The sequence below is a fragment of the Hevea brasiliensis genome, chromosome 12 (assembly GCF_030052815.1).
Source record: "Hevea brasiliensis isolate MT/VB/25A 57/8 chromosome 12, ASM3005281v1, whole genome shotgun sequence".
In the NCBI taxonomy this organism is placed as follows: domain Eukaryota; kingdom Viridiplantae; phylum Streptophyta; class Magnoliopsida; order Malpighiales; family Euphorbiaceae; genus Hevea; species Hevea brasiliensis.
Genome location: NC_079504.1, coordinates 14233026 through 14256017, shown reverse-complemented (window position 1 = coordinate 14256017; position 22992 = coordinate 14233026). Strand labels below are relative to the sequence as shown.

At 38.6% G+C, this 22992-nt stretch overlaps 1 pseudogene; it reads right to left on the bottom strand.

Moving 5' to 3' along the window:
- The window catches only part of LOC131171109 (uncharacterized), a 57904-nt pseudogene that overhangs the window by 21010 nt on the left and 13902 nt on the right, over nt 1-22992 (bottom strand).

The window sequence follows — 22992 nt, the reverse complement described above, 5'->3', positions numbered from 1 at the left end:
CGAAATGACGAAAATTGACGAAATGATGGACCGATCACTAAAGAGATAATTCGAGTAACGTTCTTTGAGATTTTTTGCTTAGAATAAACTTAGAAAACGCGTGCGTAAAGAGAACAAAGAAAGTGCGAAAAGTAAACGCAAATACTTAATAAAGCGATAATATGAACTCTTACAGTGAGGAGCCAAATATATTGAAATAAGCGTGAGGTGGTAAATAGTGATGAAGATGGCGGATTGATCGGCTGAGAGTTGATGTCTGTGAGAGCCAAATGTATTGAAATAACTATGAGGTGGTAAATAGTGATGAAGATGGCGGATTGATCGGCTTGAGAGTTGAGTGCAATCGTGAAACAGAGATGCTTTAGCTAAAAGGTAACGGTAAGAACCGGTGGAAGGAAGTTGAGCTTGAGCAGGAGGAAAAGCGAGAGATGGCGAGTATGACCGGATAATGAACAAGCTGGAAATGTAGAGTTCGAGATTCAAAATCTTTTCAAGAAAACACTCACGAAAACTAGTTTCAAAAGTCTTTTAATCACTACAAAGCAATGAGTAACAAAGCTGAATGAAGTTTGAGTTCCTCCACGATAATAGCGACCTCTTGTCTATATTTTTCCCGTCCTTGAGCAGTTTTTCATGCGGTATTTATAGGAATCGGGTGCTCCCCATGAAGGTCGAGATTCATTTTGAGGAGATGGAGGTCGAGATTTTGAAGTACATGATCGGATGTTCGGGAATTAAAGAGAATCAAAAGCGAATGGTGAGATCACTTCTCAAAGTATTTGTCCTTTTCCTCTTTTAATCCGGCGGTCTTGAATCCTCTTGTCGAACGATCGAGGCCGAGAGTGAAAAAGCTGGTATTGTCATCTTCTCTTTTGATCCAAGGGTTCCGATTCATCCTTACAAGTGAGATCAACGGTGGAGATTGGGATGTCTGGATGTCATGACATACCACACACTGTCGGCATTGCGGGCGATTCTTAGGCGTGCGGTGGAGATCTCGTCGCCACGCTTTAACTACCTCGGCTCGATTACGGCCGGTTATTGGAATTTGTCTTATTCTTTTTGTCTTCCGATCCATCCCCTAGCTCCTATTCCGATCTCTCATGCGATCTCCTATCTCCGATCTCTTTTATCCCTTGATCGATCGGATTCGGTCCAAGCATTAATTACATCTCGATTTTGAAGCGTCAACCGTTTCCTTCGACATTAAATGCCCATTTTCCCCTATATATACCTCGTTGATAGTGGCATTTCCTTCATTCGATTTTCTCTCTTTCTCCTTGTTTCTTGGTTCTAGCTTCCGGGAAAGTTCCGCTACAATCGTGGTTTTGATCCTCTTAGATGGAATTCCCTATTCCTCATTGAAAATTTACGATCCGGTGATTGGATGGTCCTAATTGACGATGGTGAGAGGCTGGATTTGACCGATCCGTATTGCGGGCTTGGTTGTACCGATCTCGAGTTGCTCAAGCGAGTTCATTCGGCTTCTCATCACATTGAGTGTTCCGAAATGATTCGATCCACATTGGGTGTTCCAAGCGGATTAAGCTTAGGTCGGCAATATCCTTGGGATCGATTATAAACCGATCCTTAGATCACAGGAGTATCCTTGGAATTAGTTATAAACCGATCCATGGATCTCACGGGGTATCCTTGTGATAAGTTATAAACTGATCCTTAGATCAGCCTCTTCAGATAGGATTTTCACGGTCTCTAGAGATCGTCCAAATGATGTAATTTTTCAATGTAATCAGATCTCTAGAGATCACCCAAATGATGTAGTCTGTCAATGTAATCAGATCTCTAGAGATCACCCAAATGATGTAATCCGATCTTTTTGGAAATAAAAGTCTTGTTTCTCCAATTATTATCTTATTGATTATTTTCCGATCTCTGATATATTTGTCCGATCTGATTCTTTACCTGAATGACACTTAACTGATTCCTTATTTTAAAATTTTTAACTCATTATGCCGATCTCGATTAACCGATCTCGTAACATTCGGATGTTTGAGAAAAGTGTCAAAACAAATTGTCCCATCCCACCAATCGATGCGCAGCCTAGAACCTCGCGAGCATTAAATCCTCGGACTAGAATCAATAGGGGCGGGAGCGTTAGCCAGTGGTTCACTCATATCATTTTCGTCTCTGCTCATAGCTTGAAGTTCTCTCATTTTCTCCGGTTCTCGACGATTAGACTCTGGTAAGGACTTTGATCTTCTTTTTTTTTGTTTAAGTCCTTTGTTTCTTTTGAAAATGAGCGGTGCCGAAGGTCAGAGAGCGGCGAGCCCTCCTTCCATTGAGTTCTCTTGGTCATCGTCTGATGAAGAAGAGGCGATCGACAAGCGCGCAACTGGACCCCTTAGGGTCCTCTGCTCCAGTCGGTGGTCGTACCATTAAGGCGTACGCGCCCTTCTTCAAGGAGAGAGACCCTTCCCATAGACGAGCTTCCGTCGGTTCTTCGAGAATCCGCTCTGCAGTCGTTTGTTCAAGAATACAATATTTGTCCTGATTCGTTCGAGCTAATCAAGTGCCATGGCGACCTTCGTGTCGATCACTTCTTTGAAGAAACGCAGGTTATGGTATATGAGGAACAGTTAAAGGCCGGTCTGAGGTTCCCTCTAGACGATTTCTATAAGGAAGTCCTAAAACTTCACCGAGCATCCATTGTTCAAATTCACCCCAACTCGTGGCGGATCTTGGTAGCTTTCCGAGGTCTATGCCGAGCTAAGGGAATCAGACCTACGGCTAAAGTGTTCGCCAAGCTGCACGGCTAACTCACCGAAAGGGCGATGACCCTTTGGTTCTTTCAGTGAAGCCTAATTGCGAGCTCTTTTCCGATCTGCCTCGTCTCTTAAGAACTGGAAGAATCGTTTCTTCATTGTGAGGAGCAAAGATCCGAGCCGCTTTGAGGACTTCCCTGCATTTGGTGGTACCGGGGACCCTTGCTTCGAACCATATTACCCACGAGCGAAGAGGAAAGTTTAATAGTGATGGATCTCAAGAGTGAGGCTGCCACTAAAAGTATTCTTGTTTGGATTCGGTGGCTAGAAATTTGCACCATTGATCGTTTTGCTCACTGGCCAAGACCGCGAACTTCCGCTCTCTAACCTCGGCATCGGTATTTTCTATATCTCAATTCTCACGACCTTAGTGATCTCACTAACCTTTTCTTTGTGCGGTATGGCGGGTGGTGAGGTTCAAGGAAGCGGAAGAAGGAGAGAGATCTCCCGGAAGATAAAGGAGATAAAGCGTTGAACGACTCCAAACGCCTGGCCACGAACACAGGGAGATACAAAGTGATCCTCCCCAACCTTCGGTCCGCCGACCACCGGCTACCCGATCTCCTCCTAGATCGGAGGAGCGACCTCCGACTCTTGCAGGTTGTTCCAAGCGGGGAAGGGGGCCTACAAGCTTACGGGAGGACCTCTTCTCGGCGCTCAATCTTGATCGATTGCTTGAGGAATAACGGGTGTCAAGGAGAACTCGATTTCGCCAAAGTCACGGGTCTACCATCTTCTTTTCGGAGGATCGGGACAGCTATCCCTGAATGGTCTCGATGACATATTGACTCGGACCATGAGCTTAAGCGTGGAGTGTCCGTGAACGGACCATGATCCGAAAGGATTCGCGCTTGGGTAAGGAGATCGGGAAGAAGAACCGGGAAGTGGATTCCCTCCGATCCCGGCTCTCATCGGCTCGGGATTATATATCTCGTGTCGAGGGCGGGCAAAGCTCCATGAAGACCGATTGGCCGAGAAGGCAGTATTTTGGATGAGAGGGACCGCGCTCTTAAGGAAGTCCAGGCGCTCCACGCCAATGAAGCCTCTCAGGTCGCTCAACTTATAGAGGAACTCGAGGCGAAGGATAAGGAGCTTAAGGAGAGGGATGAAGAGATGGTGACGGGAATAGCCGAGGCCTATGTGAAGGCTCACAAGGATCTCTTGGCCGCACTCCAGGAGCGTTACCCAGAAGAAGACTTTTCTTGGATGGACGACGTGGCTCCTGAGGGCAATGATGAAGACAGTGAGGATGAAGCTGAGGGTGAGAGAGAGAGTGAGCCAAATGTAGATCAGGCTGGGGGTGATCCCCCAGCCGAATAACTTGTACAAATTATGACATGAAATGAAATGCCTTTTGTTCAATGAATGATTGTGATCGGAAAATTTTAAACCATTGTTTGTCTGAGTATTTGATTGTATGAGCACAGCAAAACAAAAACTAAATGTGATTATTAATCTAAGTATGGAAAGCACTTTGAACATGAGATCGGTAGGGAAGAAATGCTGAACAGAACTTGACTGAAAATTTAACTCGAACACTTAAGATCGGAATCGAACCAAAACTTTAGCTCTTAAACTTTCGGAAAGGAGGTCGGCAATAAAACTGGTAGGAAAAGATCTAGTGCCCGTTCATTTGATTCATCAACAGAGATCAGGAATATACCCGACGAGTCCGGAAATTCGGCAACGGGTTTGAGGGATCGGTAAAATGATTTTGAGAGATCGGCTGAGTTTTAATGAATGTGAGGACTTAGCATTGATTCAATTCTCTGTGAGGAGAGATCGGAAATGTGATTAGCCTGTTCAAAGAAGAATTTTTATTGATTCTAGGGATCGACCAAAATATGGTGTCGACACCATCCTCAAGTGCCACACGTGTTCTTCCTCGGTCTGAGAGTATACCAAAATGTCATCTATGAATACGATGACAAAACGGTCCAAAAATGGCTTGAACACCCTGTTCATCAAGTCCATGAAGGCTGCTGGTGCATTAGTGAGTCCAAAAGACATCACCAAGAACTCATAGTGACCATACCTTGTCCTGAATGCCGTTTTGGACACATCCTCATTCCTGATTCTCAACTGATGGTAGCCTGATCGCAGGTCTATCTTGGAAAAGAATCTAGCCCCTTGGAGCTGATCAAACAGATCATCGATCCGAGGAAGTGGATACTTGTTCTTCACAGTCACCTTGTTCAGCTGTCTGTAGTCAATACACAACCTCAATGACCCATCTTTCTTTCTTACAAATAGCACAGGAGCACCCCAGGGTGAAGTGCTCGGACGTATGAAACCTTTGTCCAACAGCTCCTGTAGTTGCTCCTTTAACTCTTTCAATTCTGCTGGGGCCATCCTGTAAGGTGGCATTGATATGGGATTTGTACCCGGAACAACATCAATGCAGAACTCTATTTCCCTTTCTGGTGGCAACCCTGGAAGCTTTTCAGGGAAGACATCCATAAATTCCCTGACAACAGGAACATTTTCCATGCTAACACCTTCTACAGATGTATCTCTCACCAATGCCAAATACCCTTGGCATCCATGCCTCAACATTTTTCTAGCGCTAATCGCTGACACCAAATTATATGGAGCCACGCTCCTGTCACCATCAAAGCTAAACTCTTCACACCAGGTATGTGGAAATACACTTTTTTGTTCCTACAGTCTAAGGTGGCATAATGAGTTGCCAACCAATCCATCCCCAAAATTACATCAAAATCCATTACTGGTAGAGGAACCAAGTCTGCTGGGAGGATCTTTCCATCCACCACTACTGGGCTACCCGGAAAAACCATATCTACATCTATGTTGTCACTAAGTGGGGTAGCTACCGACAAAGGGCATTCTAGGGTTGTAGGGTTTCTACCCAACCTTATGGCAAACACAGGGGAGACAAATGAGTGCGTAGCACTCGGATCTATCAAAACACGAGCCTCATAGGAACAGACCAGAAGAATACCTGCCACAACTGCATTTGAAGCTTGAGCATCCTGGTGGGTCAGGGTGAAAACCCGAGCTTGACCCCTACCGAGTGGCGTAACCACGATCTTGACTTCTACCTGGCGATCTGCCTCCAAATCCACGCCCCCCTTGTCCTCGGCCTGTTGTGAGGCCCGACTACTGCCATGCTGGAAGCACCCGGATACATCTGACGAGGAACATTTGCAACAGAACCCTGTGACCCCATCTGTGGCTCACTGAACACGGGGCATTCTCTAGCAAAGTGACCTGGTTGGCCACACCTGAAGCATACTCCTGAACCCATCAAACAAGGTCCTGAATGTCCTCTTCCACACTGTGCACAAGGTGCTAAGGAAGATCCTGAACCAGACCTAGAACTGCTGTACCCTGAACTATGACCACTGCTGGATCCGTATCCAGGTCTGGACCCTCGAGGTTTGTGTCTAAAACCACTCTTCTTGTTCCTACTTTTTCCTCTGTAATTACTCTGGCCACCACTGTCTGGAGTACCCATTTGGGGAACACCGGTAGAACCCTCTGCTCTGTTTTTCTTTGCTCTTCCGCTGTCATCCACAGCATAGCTAATCTCAATCTTTTTGGCTCGATCAACCACCACATCAAAAGATTGATCAGACATCATGGCCAGGTTCGCATACCTCCTGTCAAGCCCCTTTAGGAATCTCTTCACCTTCATAGTTTCTGTAGCTACTGCTGTAGGGGCATATCTGCTCAATTCAAGAAATTCTGTAGCATATTCATCTACAGACCTGCCATTCTGTCTTAAGGCCTCAAAGGCCCACTGCTTTTGATCCCTATAGCTTTCTGGCACAAACTGATTGATGAATAGTTCCACAAACTGAGTCCACAACAAACCCTCCATTCGAGGTAATATGTAGTCATTCATCCATTGTCTAGGCATAGGCCCCATGACATGCTGCATACACTCTATAAGTCTTCTATCAGTCAATCAGAATTACATTCTGCACTGTGCAGGAATCCAAAAACCGATATGCATCGTCTGACACATCATAAGTACCAGGCACCAACTTCTTAAAATTTATTATCTGTTTGTAAGGTTCCCCTCTTGGTGCGGTGGACTGCTGCTGCTGTAGAGGGTGGACCATATACTGCGCCATCATATCAATGGTCCTCTGCAGACCAGCTAGAGTAGCTGCCATGGGGTCCATGGGACCCTGTGCCATAAATGACTGATCCTGAACTGGTGGTAGCTGCTCTTCTACTTGAGCAGCTCTAGGCCTCCTACCCCGCCTCCTCGGGGCAGGCGCCTCATCTTGTGCTGACACCTCGTCAGGCACATGCAGTTACAGTGCGATGGCGGCTCTCACCTTCTACGCATTTTCCTGAAATTCAGCAGCATTAGCCCACAAAATTCAAAATTACTCATTACACAGCTCTATTGACTCATATTTACACACAATATATGAAGCAGTAACTAGAAGCAAAGATGACAATGCAAGACGAATGGGAACCCTATTTTTCGCATGTGACTCCTAGTAGACTCTTCCCAACACTTAGACAATTTTTCCCTATGAATCTGGAGCCTAAGCTCTGATACCACATTTGTCACGACCCAACCTATGGGCCGGACCGGCACTAGGACCTGGGCCAGCCTAAAGCCCCCGAGGCCCGTAGTAAGCCTAACTATTCACTTAACCCAACTCTAAGGCCCATTTGGGCCCAATATCAAGAAATCAATCGGACGGAGTCCAGCCATAAAGTGGACCTTTCAACGGGGAGTTTTTGGCTCACCCGACCTGTAAACAAAATATATCATCAATTGGGGAGCTCAGCTCACCCTCCATATACTCATCAGCATAAAAATAAATGGGAGCTCAGCTCCCTCATCCAATCCATCAAACAGGCATATCATTATATGTTTACAGGTCCAACATGATATTAATATTACAGACCAAAATCAAATAAATACTTCTAACACATGCGGAAATTCTAGGAGTTAATAAAATTACAAAAACATTGATAAACAACCTGCGAGGAAAGGAAGCAGGTTAACCTCAAAAATATCCTCCTGTGGCCTGGAAAAATATTGAACAGGAGTGAGCGTTCGACTCAGAGAGTAAAATATCAATTTTAACCATAATCTCTATAACTATCTAAAACTAATGCACCTTGTAGAGTGAAATGCAACATCAACAACATTTTCACATCATAACATCGTAAAGGTAATTTGGAGCACTCACACACCCAGTGATATCAATCATAATATATGGGAGCTGATCCCCTATACAGCTCTCTTAAATCCAACCTGGTGCCAGCGAAGAACTCAAGCCGGACTTTTGCTTAATAAACCAAATCGGGGGTCCCAGCGAAGAACTCAAGCCGTGACTACCCCCCGAAGGATCGGGTCACAGCGAAGAACTCAAGCCGTGACTACCCGTCCTATCCATAGTCCACACCACATCACACGCACGCCAACGCACGCACACTGCTCCAAATTACCACAGCAACATCCATGGCACTTTAACAGTTATCAATGCAACATAAATCGTGCCTAGAGTTTAACTACATAAATATATGCATATAAGTGATGCATGGGCATGCTTGAACATATAATAATAGTGAAATTACAATTAAAATTAATATTTTACTCACAGACTTGACAACGGTCCTTTGTGGCGGTAGGCGGAGGAAGAAGGTTGTCGGCTCACGACAATTACATTACAATTATTTAATACAAATGACTCAATACAACTCATGCAAAGACCAAGTCGTCCTAAGTCGTGCGAAAATCCAGTGAGTCTCCCCTATACCTAGGACCTACCCAACCTGCAAAAGGGCTCAAAACGCACTTCTATATTCACAATCCATATATCCACAGCTCAATCACATCACACAGCCCCTCTTGGGCCCATCAAATCAATCATTCATCACAATATGTAAAATTTCAATTTAGTCCTTATAATTGATCATTTTGCAAAAATTGCCCAAACAAGCTCTAAAAATTCTAAAACTTTGCCCATGTCCTTAGCAATATTACTAGGCTATTGCAAAAGAATCATAATTTTACAGTACACGAATATTTTATGGATTTTTAATCATATTTAAGCACTAGAAAATTACAAAAAAGCAAGGTTCGGGTTTACCTTTGCCGATTCTGACTTCGGAAACACGCTCGGGACGTCTGACAATGGGGGGGTAGCCAAAACTTCGGTCCAATTCGGAGATTTTTCCGGCAACAGGTCTGTCTGGCTGGAAATTCACAACCTGGTCAACTGTCGAATTTCCGTTAATTGAGGATACCTACACGAAGCCCACAACACGGGGGTTAGTACATAAATTTTTCAAAATTTTCTAAGCTCATTTAATGCTCGGAAAAACACTGCAAAGTTTCGTGGGACCCACCGAAAAACGGTGTCAGAAAAATTCAAAATTTATGTCGCCGCAAAGCTCTCGACGAGTGGAGCGCTCTGGTACTCTCGGTTTTCTCGTGGGATTCACGGTTTGCGAGAAATCTAGCCCGAAAATCAAAATGGGCTAAAACTTCCCGGGCAAAAATTGGACAAACCGCTCGATGGATTTCGGTGTTCTTGGTGTCTATGGAAAGCTCTCGCCGAGTAGATGATTTTAGACACAAGACCCGGTCCAATTGGTGGCCGGATCGACCGGATTTTGGCCGGGAAGTCCAAGCGTCGCGCGCGCGTTGCGCGTCCTTTCTGAGGCCGTTTTCCGGCGTTCCAGGCTGCGGCCGTCCGTGGGGGAGGACCGAGGTGGGGCGCCGGCAAGGTGAGAAGGCAGGGGAGGCGGCGGCGCGGCAAGGGGAGGAGGGAGGAGAGAGAAAAGAGAGAGAGAAGGGAGAGGGGTCAGACGCGCGCAGGAGGAAGAAGGGAGAAAAAGAAAAGGCCGGTCCGATCCGGTCCGGTTCGATTCGGCCGGTCCGATTCAGGATACAAAATTTTGAATTTTTACTCTGCCTCGGGACCGAAAACGAGGTCCAAAAATTCTGAAAAAATTCCAGAAAACTCAGAAAAATACGTAGACTCCAAATATATTTTTAGTTTTGCCACGTGGTCTTTAAATTAATTTTTAAAAATCATAAAAGTTTATATTTTCGAAAAATCGAACCTGATTTTTAAAATCCGAAAAATCTCAAAAAAATTCTTAAAATTTAAATAAAATTAAAATACCAAAAATGCTCATAAAATAATAAAATTTGAAATTTTGGGGTGTTACACTCTTGGTATAAGTAATGGCAGAACACATGATGGCATTGACGTGACTTTTAGAGGTGCATGTTTGAGTGGGTTTAGTAGAGTAATTAGGGCTCTTGGTGACACCATAATACTCAAGTTAAGAAAAAGACTTATGTTTGAGGGGAGCAAGCCTATTAAGCCCAATGTAGAAGAAATTCACACATGAGGGGGAGATTGTTGAGAATATGTAAGTGTGGAATTACCAAATCAGAAAAAAATGAGATGATTACCCATAGACTCATTGACTTAAGGCTAGATTTTGGGTTAAATGTAGTGTAAAGCTCATAAATGTGTTTTTGTATAAGACCCATCCATAAAGATTCTTATTGGATGCTTTGGGCTTCCTTAATCTCTAACGAAGAGGATATAAACTTAGTTACAAAGAAATGTAGATTTTTTTTTTGTGCTAAGATGATATTGTACAAATTCAATTTTGTCTGTTTTATTAAATTTATTCTTAATTGAGCCAAAGACAAAAGGGGAAAAAATTAAATTTAAAAACCAAATTTTTATGATTGATAGAGCAATAAAATATTATATAGAAAAAAAATAGAGTAATAAAAAAATAGAGATTTAAGATAAACTCAGTTTAACGTGTTATTTATAATTAATCTATAAGTGTATAAATATAAAAAATAACTGAAAATTATCACATATTTAATCATAATTATATTATCATAAAATTATTTGATTAGCTTAGTTTATGAATGAAGTGTTAAAAAATTTTTTAAACAAATTTTGTGAAAAGTAAAAAAAATCTTTATATACCCTCAACAAAATTAGATGTAAATTGTAATCTTCTGAGTTTCTTCTCATTTCGTTATTTACCGTTACTAACTTTATATTTTCATCAAATGCTCAGCTTCAAGAAGCGACTAGGCTAGGCCTAGGGCTCCAAAGAGGATAAAGATTTCTACTATAACGTTTTGGTATGCAATAATCTTGAATTATTGCCTAAAGTGGCTCCCAGATTTTCTTTGGGTGACTTTTAGGCGAGTGAACAAGTCAACCTCTAATCCCAAAATTAGAATTATAATTTCCCTACTTAATGCCTACCTTTTTTATTTTTATTTTTATTTTATTTTTCTTCTCTTTTTCTTCTAAAGAAGAATGCAAGTTAAGGATCACAAGGATAATGATTATGTACACCTAGGTCTCCTTTCTTCTTTTTTTTTTCCTTCTCCATTCAGTGGAATTTCCTTTTTCTAAACAGGGTAATAATATATAGAATATGTAACTCTAGGGTTGTTGGGCTGCCAACCTTTATTATTTCATTAGGATTGGGCTTCCCTTTAACGGAATCGATTTGGAATTTGATCTTTGCCCTCAAATGACCTTTATACATTAAAAAATTTTTTTGATTTTTATCCATTGCTAGCAGCGATAAATTTTACAAACGATTTGTAATTTGTTGTAATTTTAGAATAAAATTATATGAAGTAATATTTTAATAACAAAATTAAGACTCAGTTGCTAAATTTATTGCTATTAGTAATAAGAATTTTACTCATTGTTAAAATTTATTGCGAATCAATATTATAAAGATGTTTAAATATAAAATTAATAAAATATATATAAAAATCCATTGCTAATTTTGTAATAGACTAATAAAATCCATTGGTAATAATAAAAAATTTGTTAATTCGTTGCTATTTTTGAAAATAAAAAAAATAATTTTATAAATTTTATTAATCAGCCATTAAAAGTGTTTTATTAAATTAACAATGGATTTGCCAAGCTGTTATTAATTTTGTAAACATAAAAAAATTAGCAACGAATTTTAAAATTCATTGGTTATTTTAGAAAGGAAAATTCTTACCATTAAAAATGAAAAAGTGTATCTAATTATACTTAGCAATAGATTTCAAAATCCATTGCTAATTAGCAATTAGCAATGGATTTTGGAATTTATTGCTATTTTGAAGAAAAATTAAATTTTGGTATTTAAATTTAACAACAGATTTACAATCTATTACTAAATCCATCACTAATTCACATATTTATATCCAGTTCTTCATCATTCATCTATTTATTTTCTTTTCTCTCACTCTAATTTCTTCCCTCTTCTTTTATTTTCTTCCCAATTTTATAATTTTTTTCTTTTTTTCTTTATTTTCTTCACTTTAAATTGATTACCTATCATCAATTTCTTCCCTTCTATTCCTTTTCTTTCTAAATCTCTAATTTTTCTTCATCTTCTTTCATTTTCTTCCCAAAGCTTTAATTTATTTCTTCCTTTTCTTTCATTTTCTTCAAATTTTTTTTTTCATTTTTTACCTTTTTTTTCATTTTCTATTATTAATTTTTTCCCTTTTCTTTCATTTTCTTCCTTTTTCATCCCAATTCTCTCAACATTTTCTCACTTTTCCTCTCATTTTCTTCCATTTTTTTCTTATAATTTTCTTCACTTTCTTCCGTTCACTTTCATTTTCTCACTTTTACTATTATTTTATTTACTTTTATTATTTACCTTTTATTTTCCATTCTCATTAATATAATTTTTCCTCAATTCATTTTTTTACCATAATTTTTTTTTGAAATAATACTTTTGACTCTCTTTACAATGTATTATAATAACTATTAGTGAAAAATTATGTATCAATTAAAATTTATTATTTATAATGCATTTATAATAATATTAAATAATAAGAAGATTAGCAATGGATTATAAATTGGTTGCAATTAGCAACAGAAGTTTGTTGCTATGTCACGACCCAACCTGTGGGCCAGATTGGTACACGGACTTGGGCCAGCCTAAAGCCCCTAAGGCCCGTAGTAAGCCTAACTGTTCCTCAACTCAATCCTAAGGCCCATTTGGGCCAAATTTCAAGAATTCAACCTGACAGATTTCGGCCATAAAATGGACCGTTCAACGAGGAGTTTTTGACTCGCCCAACCTGTAAACACAATATATAATAAATTGGGGAACTCAGCTCACCCTTCACATGCTCATAATATCAAAAGTCCAATGAGAGCTCAGCTCCCTCATCCAATCCAGTCATACATACAGTTAATAATTTTATAGGTCTATCATAACTTTTATAATACAAACCCAAAATAAAAATAAATACTTCTAGCACATGCGGAGTCTAAAATTTAACTCAATTGTGCAAAGTACATTAAATACTATCAATGGACCTACGGAGAAGAAGAGCAGGTTAGCCATAATAAATAATCCTCCTGTAGCCTGAAAAAATAGATGAACAAGAGTGAGCGTTCAACTCAGAGAGTAAAATACCAATTTTAATCATAATCTCTATAACTATCTAAAGCTAATGCACCCTGTGGAGTGAAATGCAACATCATCATAATTTTCATATCATAACAGTAAAAAGGTAAATTTGGAGTACTCACACATCCAACACTGTCAAGCAATACATATATAGGAGCTGATCCCCTATACAGCCCTTTTAATCCAACCTCTGCCAGCGAATGTCTCTCAAGCCGGATTTTCGCTTAATAAATCAAATGCAGGGTCCCAACGAGTGTCTCTCAAGCCGTGTCTACCACGAAGGACAGGGTCTTAGTGAGTGTCTCTCAAGCCGTGTCTACCCGTCCTGTCCATATCCAATACCATACCACACGCACGCCAACGCACGCACACTGCTCCAAATTACCACAAATAACATCTATAACACTTCATCAATTTAAAAATGCAATATAAATCATGCCTAGTATTTAACTACATAGATATATATTTATAAGTGATGCATGGGCATGCTTAAACATATAATAATATCGAAATTACAATTAAAATTAATATTTTACTCACAGACTTAACCGAAGTCACTGTGGCGGCTGGGAGGAGGAGGAAGACTGTTTCAGCTCACTTGATAATTTTATTATAATTATTTAATACATTTGACTCAATACAAACTAAGAAAAGACTAAAGATGTCCTAAGTCGTGCCGAAAATCTGGCAGAGTCTCTCTCATACCTAGGACCTACCCAACCTATAAAAGGGCTTAAAACGCACTTCTATATCCACAAACCATGCACCCATAACTCAATCACATCACATAGCCCCTCTTGGGCCCATCCAAACAGTCAACAATCATAATATAGAAAATTACAGTTTAATCCTTATAATTAACCATTTTGCAAAAACTATCCAAATGAGCTCTAAAAATTCTAAAACTTTGCCCCGCGGTCCTTAGCAATATTACTAAGCTAATGCAAAAGTAATTTTAATTTTCTAAGCAACCACGAATATTCTATGGATTTTTAATCCAATTCAAGCACTAGATAATTAAGAAAAAGTAAGGTTCGGGTTTATCTATGCCGATTCCGACCCCGGAAACGCGTTCGGGACATCTGATAAAGGTGGGATAGCTAAAATCTCAACCCAATTCTGAGACTTTTTCGGTAGCCTATCTGCCTAGCTCGAAATTTACAGATTCGAACAACCCTTGAATTTTCGCGAATTGAAGGTACCTACACGAAGCTCACAATACGAGGGTTAGTACATAATTTTTACAGAATTTTCTAAGCTCATTTAGTGCTCAGAAAAATCCTACGAAGTTTCGCGGGACCCAACGAAAAACGGTGTGGGAAAATTTTGAAATTGGTATTCTCGCGAAGCTCTCGACGAGTAGAGCACTTCGGTACTCTCGGTTTTCTCGTGGGGTTCACGGTTTGCGAGAAATTTAGCCCAAAAGTCAAAATTGGCTAAAACTTCCTGGACAAAAATTGGGCAAACTGCTCAATGGATTTTGGTGTTCTTGGTGTAGCTCTCAAGGTGTAGATGAGTTTTGGCGCAAGACTCGATCCGATTGGTGGCCAGATCTGCCGAAATCGGCCCGGGAAGACGAAACGATGCCCGCACGTAGGGGGGACTTCGCGCGACTTTTCTAGCCGCTTGGAGCGTCGACCGGCCGCTTGGGAGGTGGCTTGGAGGTGCGCCGGCGTGTGGGGGAGGTTAGGGCAGTGGCTTGCCAGCGAGGGGTGGAGGGAGGAGAGAGAAAAAGGGAAAAGAAGTGAGGGTGTCGAGGCACGCGGAGAAGAAAAAGAGAAGGGAAAGGGCCGGTCCAATTCGACCAATCTGACTCGGTCTGGTTTGATTCAGTTGGTCCAATTCATGATACAAAATTTTAAATTTTTACTCTGTCTTAGGACCGAAAACGAAGCCCAAAAATTTCAAAAAAATTTCAGAAAACTCAGAAAAATTCGTAGAGTTCAAATATATTTTTAGTTTTACCACGTGATCTTTAAATTAATTTTTAAAAATCATCAAAATTTTATATTTTTTAAAAATCGAACCAGATTTCTAAAATCCGAAAAATTTCAAATAATTTCCTAAAATTTAAATAAAATAAAATATTAATATTTACCCATAAAATAATAAATTTAAAAATTAGGGGTGTTACATTCTTTCCCCTACAGAAAATTCGTCCTCGAATTTTACACAAGGCAGAATAAAGTACAGAACTACACATTGAATAGATAAGGGTACTTACTACGCATGTCCCGCTTTGACTCCCAGGTGCACTCTTCCACTGACTGGCTCCTCCACAAAACCTTAACCATAGGGATCTGTTTTGATCTTAGTTGCCTTACTTGGTAGTCCACCATGGCTACAGGTTACTCCTTAAACGTCAAGTCTTCTTTCAACTCTACTACATCTAGCTGTAACACATGAGAAGGATCAAGTATGTATTTCCTGAGCATGGAGATGTGAAATACAGGATGAACATGAGAAAGGTTGGGTGGTAACTCCAACCGATAGGCAACTGCTCCAACTCTATCAGTAACCTCAAAAGGTCCAATATACCGAGGTGCCAACTTGCCCTTCTTCCCAAATCTCATAACCCCCTTCATTGGAGAAACCTTCAGGAATACGTAATCGCCTACTGCAAACTCTACATCCCTCCGTCTGGGATCTGCATAACTCTTCTGCCTACTGAAAGCTGTTTTCAATCGTTCCCTGATTAAAGGAACTATCTCTGAAGTGTACTGCACTAGGTCTACATCATGCACCTTTGCTTCTCCCATTTCTGTCCAACACAGAGGAGAGCTACACTTTCTGCCATATAGCGCCTAATAGGGTGCCATCCCTATACTAGAATGATAACGGTTGTTGTAGGCAAACTCCACCAAGGGTAGCTAGTCATCCCATTGACCTCCAAAGTCTAAAACACACATACGAAGCATGTCTTCCAGTGTTTGGATTATACTTTTGGACTGCCCGTCTGTCTGAGGGTGGAAGGCGATACTAAAGTTCAACTGTGTGCCAAGTGCCTCCTATAACTTCATCCAAAACCTAAAAGTGAATTGGGGCCCTCTGTCAGATATTATGGAAGCAGGAATTCCATGCAATCTGACTATTTCTCGAACATAGAGCTGAGCGTACTATGAAATAGAATATGTGGTTTTCACAGGTAAGAAATGAGCTGATTTGGTCAGACAATCTATAATTATCCATATCGAATCATATCCCTACGTGGTACGAGGCAACCCAGTCACAAAATCTATAGTGATCATTTCCCACTTCCATTCTGGGATAGGGAGCTCTTGCAGCTTCCCTGACGGCCTCTGGTGTTCAAACTTCACCTTCTGACAAGTCAAGCACTTGGACACAAACTCTTCTATGTCTCTTTTCATGCCATTCCACCAGTAGCTATCTTTCACATCATGGTACATCTTAATGGAGCCTGGGTGGACATTGTACAGTGTATAATGTGCCTCTCGCATGATTTCATTTCTGAGATTGTCCACGTCGAGCACACATATCCTAGAACCTTGCATAAGGGCGCCATCATTGGCAAATCCAAACTCACCACCTTCGCCCTGCTGTACTCTTTCTATGATCTTCATCAATTGCTGGTCTCTATGCTGGGAAACTCTGACTCTGTCTCGCAGGCCTGGTCTCACTGAAAAATGGGCCAACAATAACCCCTCATCTGAAAGATCTAAGATCAGACCTTGGTCCATCAGCTCATGTACTTCCTGAATCAACGGTCTCTTCTCCACTGATATGTGCGCCAAACTGCCAGAAGATTTTCTGCTCAAAGCATCTGCTACTACATTGGCCTTCCCAGGGTGGTACTGGATGGTACAATCATAGTCCTTCAGAAGCTCTATCCATCTCCTCTGTCTAAAATTTAAATCCCTCTGTTGAAAGATGTACTTCAAACTCTTGTGGTCGGTGTATATCTCTCATACTTCACCATACAAGTAGTGTCTCTAAATCTTTAGTGCAAAGACTACAGCCGCCATTTCCAAATCATGTGTGGGGTAGCTCTGCACACGCCTCTTTAGCTGCTTTGAAGCATAAGCCACTACTTTTCCATTCTACATCAAAACACACCCTAAGCCAACTCTGGAGGCATCACAGTACACGGTATATCCTTCACCACTCATCGGTAATGTCAACACAGGGCGGTAGTTAGACATTCCTTAAGCTTCTGTGTCACACCCTACCCCTCTGTAAGGCATAACATGATCCCGTAGTATACCTAATGAATTACCAACTCCGTCTACTGATAATCCATTAAATACACTACAAGGGATTTTAAAAACTTTTCTTCTTTTAGCACTATTTACAGTGTGAAAGACTTTGAAACAACTAACTCATTTGATTTATTTGGAGTAAAAATTTTGGCAAGGTGCCATTTGTATTTTGGACAAAAAAGCACTTCAATATATTTTCAAATCTCAACTCCAACATTTTTATCAACACAACACATTTCTCTAGTCAAATCCACAGTGATTTTCAAAGACTAAGATACAAAAATATAACATAATTTTTACAAGCCAAATAACTCATAATTATTTTACAACTTTATTATACAACTTAAATTTAAAACCAAGAACAAAATATACATGAATATACATTACAATACAAAATGCCACATATGGTATACTCACTATACCCAAAATCTCTATCTCTCTACAAAGCTATCGACAATGTCTCACATTAACCAAATACAATTTTAAATCACAATTCATAAATCATATCATTAGTGGATACTTAAAACCATAGTTGATTTCAAGACAATGAATGTCATAAGGAATTTAAACTCCAATTCACAAATTATCAAAATTCATAATAACACAATTTAGTCAAATAGCTTAAGAATACCGTGACAATTCATACACAATTTGATCAAATTATAACCACGCTTTTTCCAATCAATGACACAATTTGATCAAATAAATAATATCGTTTGCAAATCAATAACACAACTCGATCAAATAATTGAATAATATCGTTTTGCAAATCAATAACACCATTCGATCAAATAAATCAATATCACAATTTAAGTCATGACACAATTTTTCCATATATGCCGTGTTATACACCACGACAAGACATACTCACCCCAATAATCGAAATCAATGAGGAGGAAGCTAGCTATCTAATGAGTACTCATCCATACTCACCTCAAGTCAAAGAGGGAGGAACATAATCATACTCACCCCGCATGATAAGTCAAAGAGGGAGGAATAATCACACTCACCCCATTAATGGAGGAGGAACATATTAGTCATGCCAATTGTGAGTCAAAACAATTCCAAACATTTTATTCAAATGATCCGTAAGAATCCAATAAATTTCCAAAGTTATAATTTCATTCACAAAATGGCAACACAATTCGTAATTCACTTCAATTTCCACAAAAACCAGCTTTTCAATCAATAAGTATCCATCAAATACCATTCAAACAATTTTTCACAAACCATTCACAATGTTTTTCAATCAATAAGTGTCCACCAAACACATTTCCACAATTTAAAACAATGATATGCAAATAGTCAATATTTATTTCCATTGAAAATAATTCAAAAGAAATGTGCACAAACACAATTTAAAACAATAATAAACAAATATGAAATATTTATATAAATTGAAAAATTCAAAAGCAATAGAAACACAATTTAAAATAATAATGTATAATAGTCATAATTCATTTCAATTGAAAAATTCAAAAGAAATAGTCGTTGTGCACAAACCTCGATATTTGTCTATTTCTTTCCTTTTTCTTAGTCCTTGTTAAAACACAATTTGAAGTGTTTAAATTAAATCTATCGATGGTGTTTGGTAAACAATGCCTTGAACTCAATTATTCACTTAATCACCTAATATACCTCATTGCGTTTTAGGTACATTAGGTTTTAGTATCGTTAATATGTCACATTCGATAAGGTTTTAGGTTTGGTATGTTTTACCAAAGTCATTTCCTTGCTTAGTGCATTTTAATGCAAATTGTTTGACCTAACCGACGATCTAGTTCCCTCGGTTCAGTCTCAACTACAAACTTGTAGATCTAGGTCTTATTGCACGCGGGCAAAATTTCAGGTCAATCCGAGTTAAGTAGACCAAGTTATGGTCATTATACTATTGCTGGTCAAATGGTACCATTTTAGGTCAATTTTAGGTCAATTTGGTCAACTCTGGTTCGGCAGTTTGGACCCGAACTTGTGCAAGCTTTTGACTTGCTTATGGTCATTTCTGGGCTTTGGTGTCTTCATAAGACTTGTAGGTATGGGTCTTAACTATTCATGGTTAAAATTTCAGGTCAATTGGACCTGTTTTGAGTGAGTTATGGCCTAAACACTCACTGCTACCCAAATGGTCAGTTTTTAGGTCTCAAGTGTACCTAATCCGAATTGGTCATTTTTCACATCACCTTGCAAGCAGAATTTTGGTATGTTCTCTCAATGAAAGTTGGCACATTTTGTGCCTAGTTTCACCTCAAATTGGTCTCATACCAATTGAGGTTACACATTTCAGGTTATGGGCTAAAATGTACACTGCCCTCAATATGCATTTCACACCCCACTTCAAACACACATATACCTTGCAATTTGGTTCACTTCCCTACCAATCTGTTTTGGTGCATTAACCACAGTATAATCTACTTTACATTAACATTATTTTGGGCAGATTACCATTACCCTCAACACACCAAATATAATTCATATTTACAATATCTCAATACCATTACATACACACCTAAACACCACTAATTCTCACATACACTTTACACAATAATTTCATACACATATCCTTCATTCCTTAATGCCACAATTCTGCCAACACTCCCATGAATATACACATTTATTCAAGTGTCCCCAAGGCTGCCCAAATTTGTCCTTCAACATCAAAGTGCTGTCCAAGTTACCAATTCCCATCCAAGTGCATCATTCACCATATATACATGCATTAAATCACTAGGTTACTAAATCACCATGATTAACATTATTTCTCATCAATTATATACACAAATACCTCATCAAAAACGTGACCCATGGCTGTCCAAAAATGGCTATCTCAATAACTATTTAAACTTCAAAATTTCCTTCACAAAACTAACACCCATAACATAAACATAAAGTTTAACAAGGAAATTCTCAAAAATGCAAACTTACCTTTAATTGTAACTTGCTAAACCTTCACCAAACTTCTCAAAATTGGTATCAATATCTTCCTTGTGATGTGTAGACAAAGTTTCATGAAGGAACCCAAGAGGTTGGAGTTGAAAATGGAGAGTTAAGAAAGCTTGCATGAAAAATGGCTATGGAGTTCCTCTCACCTCCATTCACGGCAATGTTTATGAAATGAGGAAGATGAACATTCTGATGGGTATAGTGGCCTTACATCAGCCACATTTTATGTTTAATTTAATCCTTTAGTGGTCCACTTAGTCATTTAATCATATAATAAGCTAAATGTGCATTTATTCCACATTAACCCATGATTTTCCACTATTTATTTTAGGTACCACCAATTTAATTTTTCATTTTATTTTCTTAGTGTAATACTATTTATTTTTAATGGACATTTAGGTCAAAAGACAATTCGAGTGTCAAATGACCATAATGCCTTTTCAATTTCTCACTTTTCTTTGTACTAATTATTTAATTTTTCTTTAATCTTTCTAATGAGATTAATCCTTCCATAAGGTTCTATTTATGTCCTAAAATGTTTTTTAACTTGATCACATTTCTTTGCTATCATTTTCCTTTGTTTTTCTTGTACTTTCTTTTCTTGTATTTCATTATTTTATGTCTCCTCACTCATATTGAAGTGTAGTTCTAAGCATCCTAGTCCTCCACAACACCATTCATCAGCAGGGCAACGCACTACCACACTTACTTAGGGTGTTTACATCCTCCTTAAATAAATTTCCATCTTACAATAGTCATACGTTTATTTCTCCTTTCTATATGATCGTAAGACTTTTAACAATCTAATACAATGTTTAATTTGTTTGGATAACACCAATCTCCTCTTACTATTATGTCAGTCTAATATTTTGGTTCACGTTGCTCCTTGAATGACCCTTGAGGTCATGTTAGAATCATTCATCGGTCATTGGTCCTCCACCATTCTAGTCCATAGTCTTCCTCACATTTGTAATATTTCTTTGTTACACATGAATCAACTGCTCAATTCTCTACTTTCATAACTCTTTTTATCACAATATTCTATAACTTACTTCCTTTAACTATAACCTTTCGATATTTTAACTTTTGAGTTTTAGATCCCTAAGTAGGATTTTCAAACTTATTTCTAACAATTAAATTCATGGCATAACTATACTAAAATAGATAACTATTCTTATCTAGGTGTACTATTCACAATAATCTCAAGTCGATGACTAAGATAAACATCAAGAACATTGCATAGTTACTACGATACATCCCAATAGATCAAACTTTGTTATCTTTTATTCTTTTTGAATTCACCGATATTCGAATCTTATTATATCCATTAGCAATTTCTAACAAGAACTCCTTGCCCTCATCTAGAGCAATTCCATTCATCTTACATTTACGTCCTCTTGCCTTACATTAAGTAGGCTCGCAATTAGCTTATAATTTTATGGTGTGTCATAAACTCTTCCAAAACTAATTTCACTTGTTATCACAATCCTTATCCTAAAGGACTAGTCACTAATGCATCAAAATTTATTTATAATACAAGGAGATTTCCTCCGTTAGTGCATATTTATAATGTAATGTTGTATCAAACATTTGAAGATTTCAAATTAATTCACTTTAAAACCATTGCTCTGATACCTAAAACATGTCACAGCATAACATGATCCCAGAGTATACCTAATGAATTACCAACTTAATCCATTAAATACACTACAAGGGATTTTAAAAACTTTTCTTCTTTTGTGAAAGACTTTGGTGAAAAGAGTGAAACAACTAACTCATTTGATTTATTTGGAGTATTCAGAAAAATTTTGCAAGGTGCCATTTGTATTTTGGACAAAAAAGCACTTCAATATATTTTCAAATCTCAACTCCAACATTTTTATCAACACAACACATTTCTCAAGTCAAATCGATTTTCAAAGACTAAGATACAAAAATATAACATAATTTTTACAAGCCAAATAACTCATAATTATTTTACAACTTTATTATACAACTTAAATTTAAAACCAAGAACAAAATATACATACGTGAATATACATTACAATACAAAATGCCACATATGGTATACTCACTATACCCAAAATCTCTGACAATGTCTCACATTAACCAAATACAATTTTAAATCACAATTCATAAATCATATCATTAGTGGATACTTAAAACCATAGTTGATTTCAAGACAATGAATGTCATAAGGAATTTAAACTCCAATTCACAAATTATCAAAATTCATAATAACACAATTTAGTCAAATAGCTTAAGAATAAATTCATACACAATTTGATCAAATTACTGAATAACACTTTTTCCAATCAATGACACAATTTGATCAAATAATCAAATAATATCGTTTTGCAAATCAATAACACAACTCGATCAAATAATTGAATAATATCGTTTTGCAAATCAATAACACCATTCGATCAAATAAATCAATATCACAATTTAAGTCATGACACAATTTTCCATATATGCCGTGTTATACACCACGACAAGACATACTCACCCCAATAATCGAAATCAATGAGGAGGAAGCTAGCTATCTAATGAGTACTCATCCATACTCACCTCAGTCAAAGAGGAGGAACATAATCATACTCACGATAAGTCAAAGAGGGAGGAAT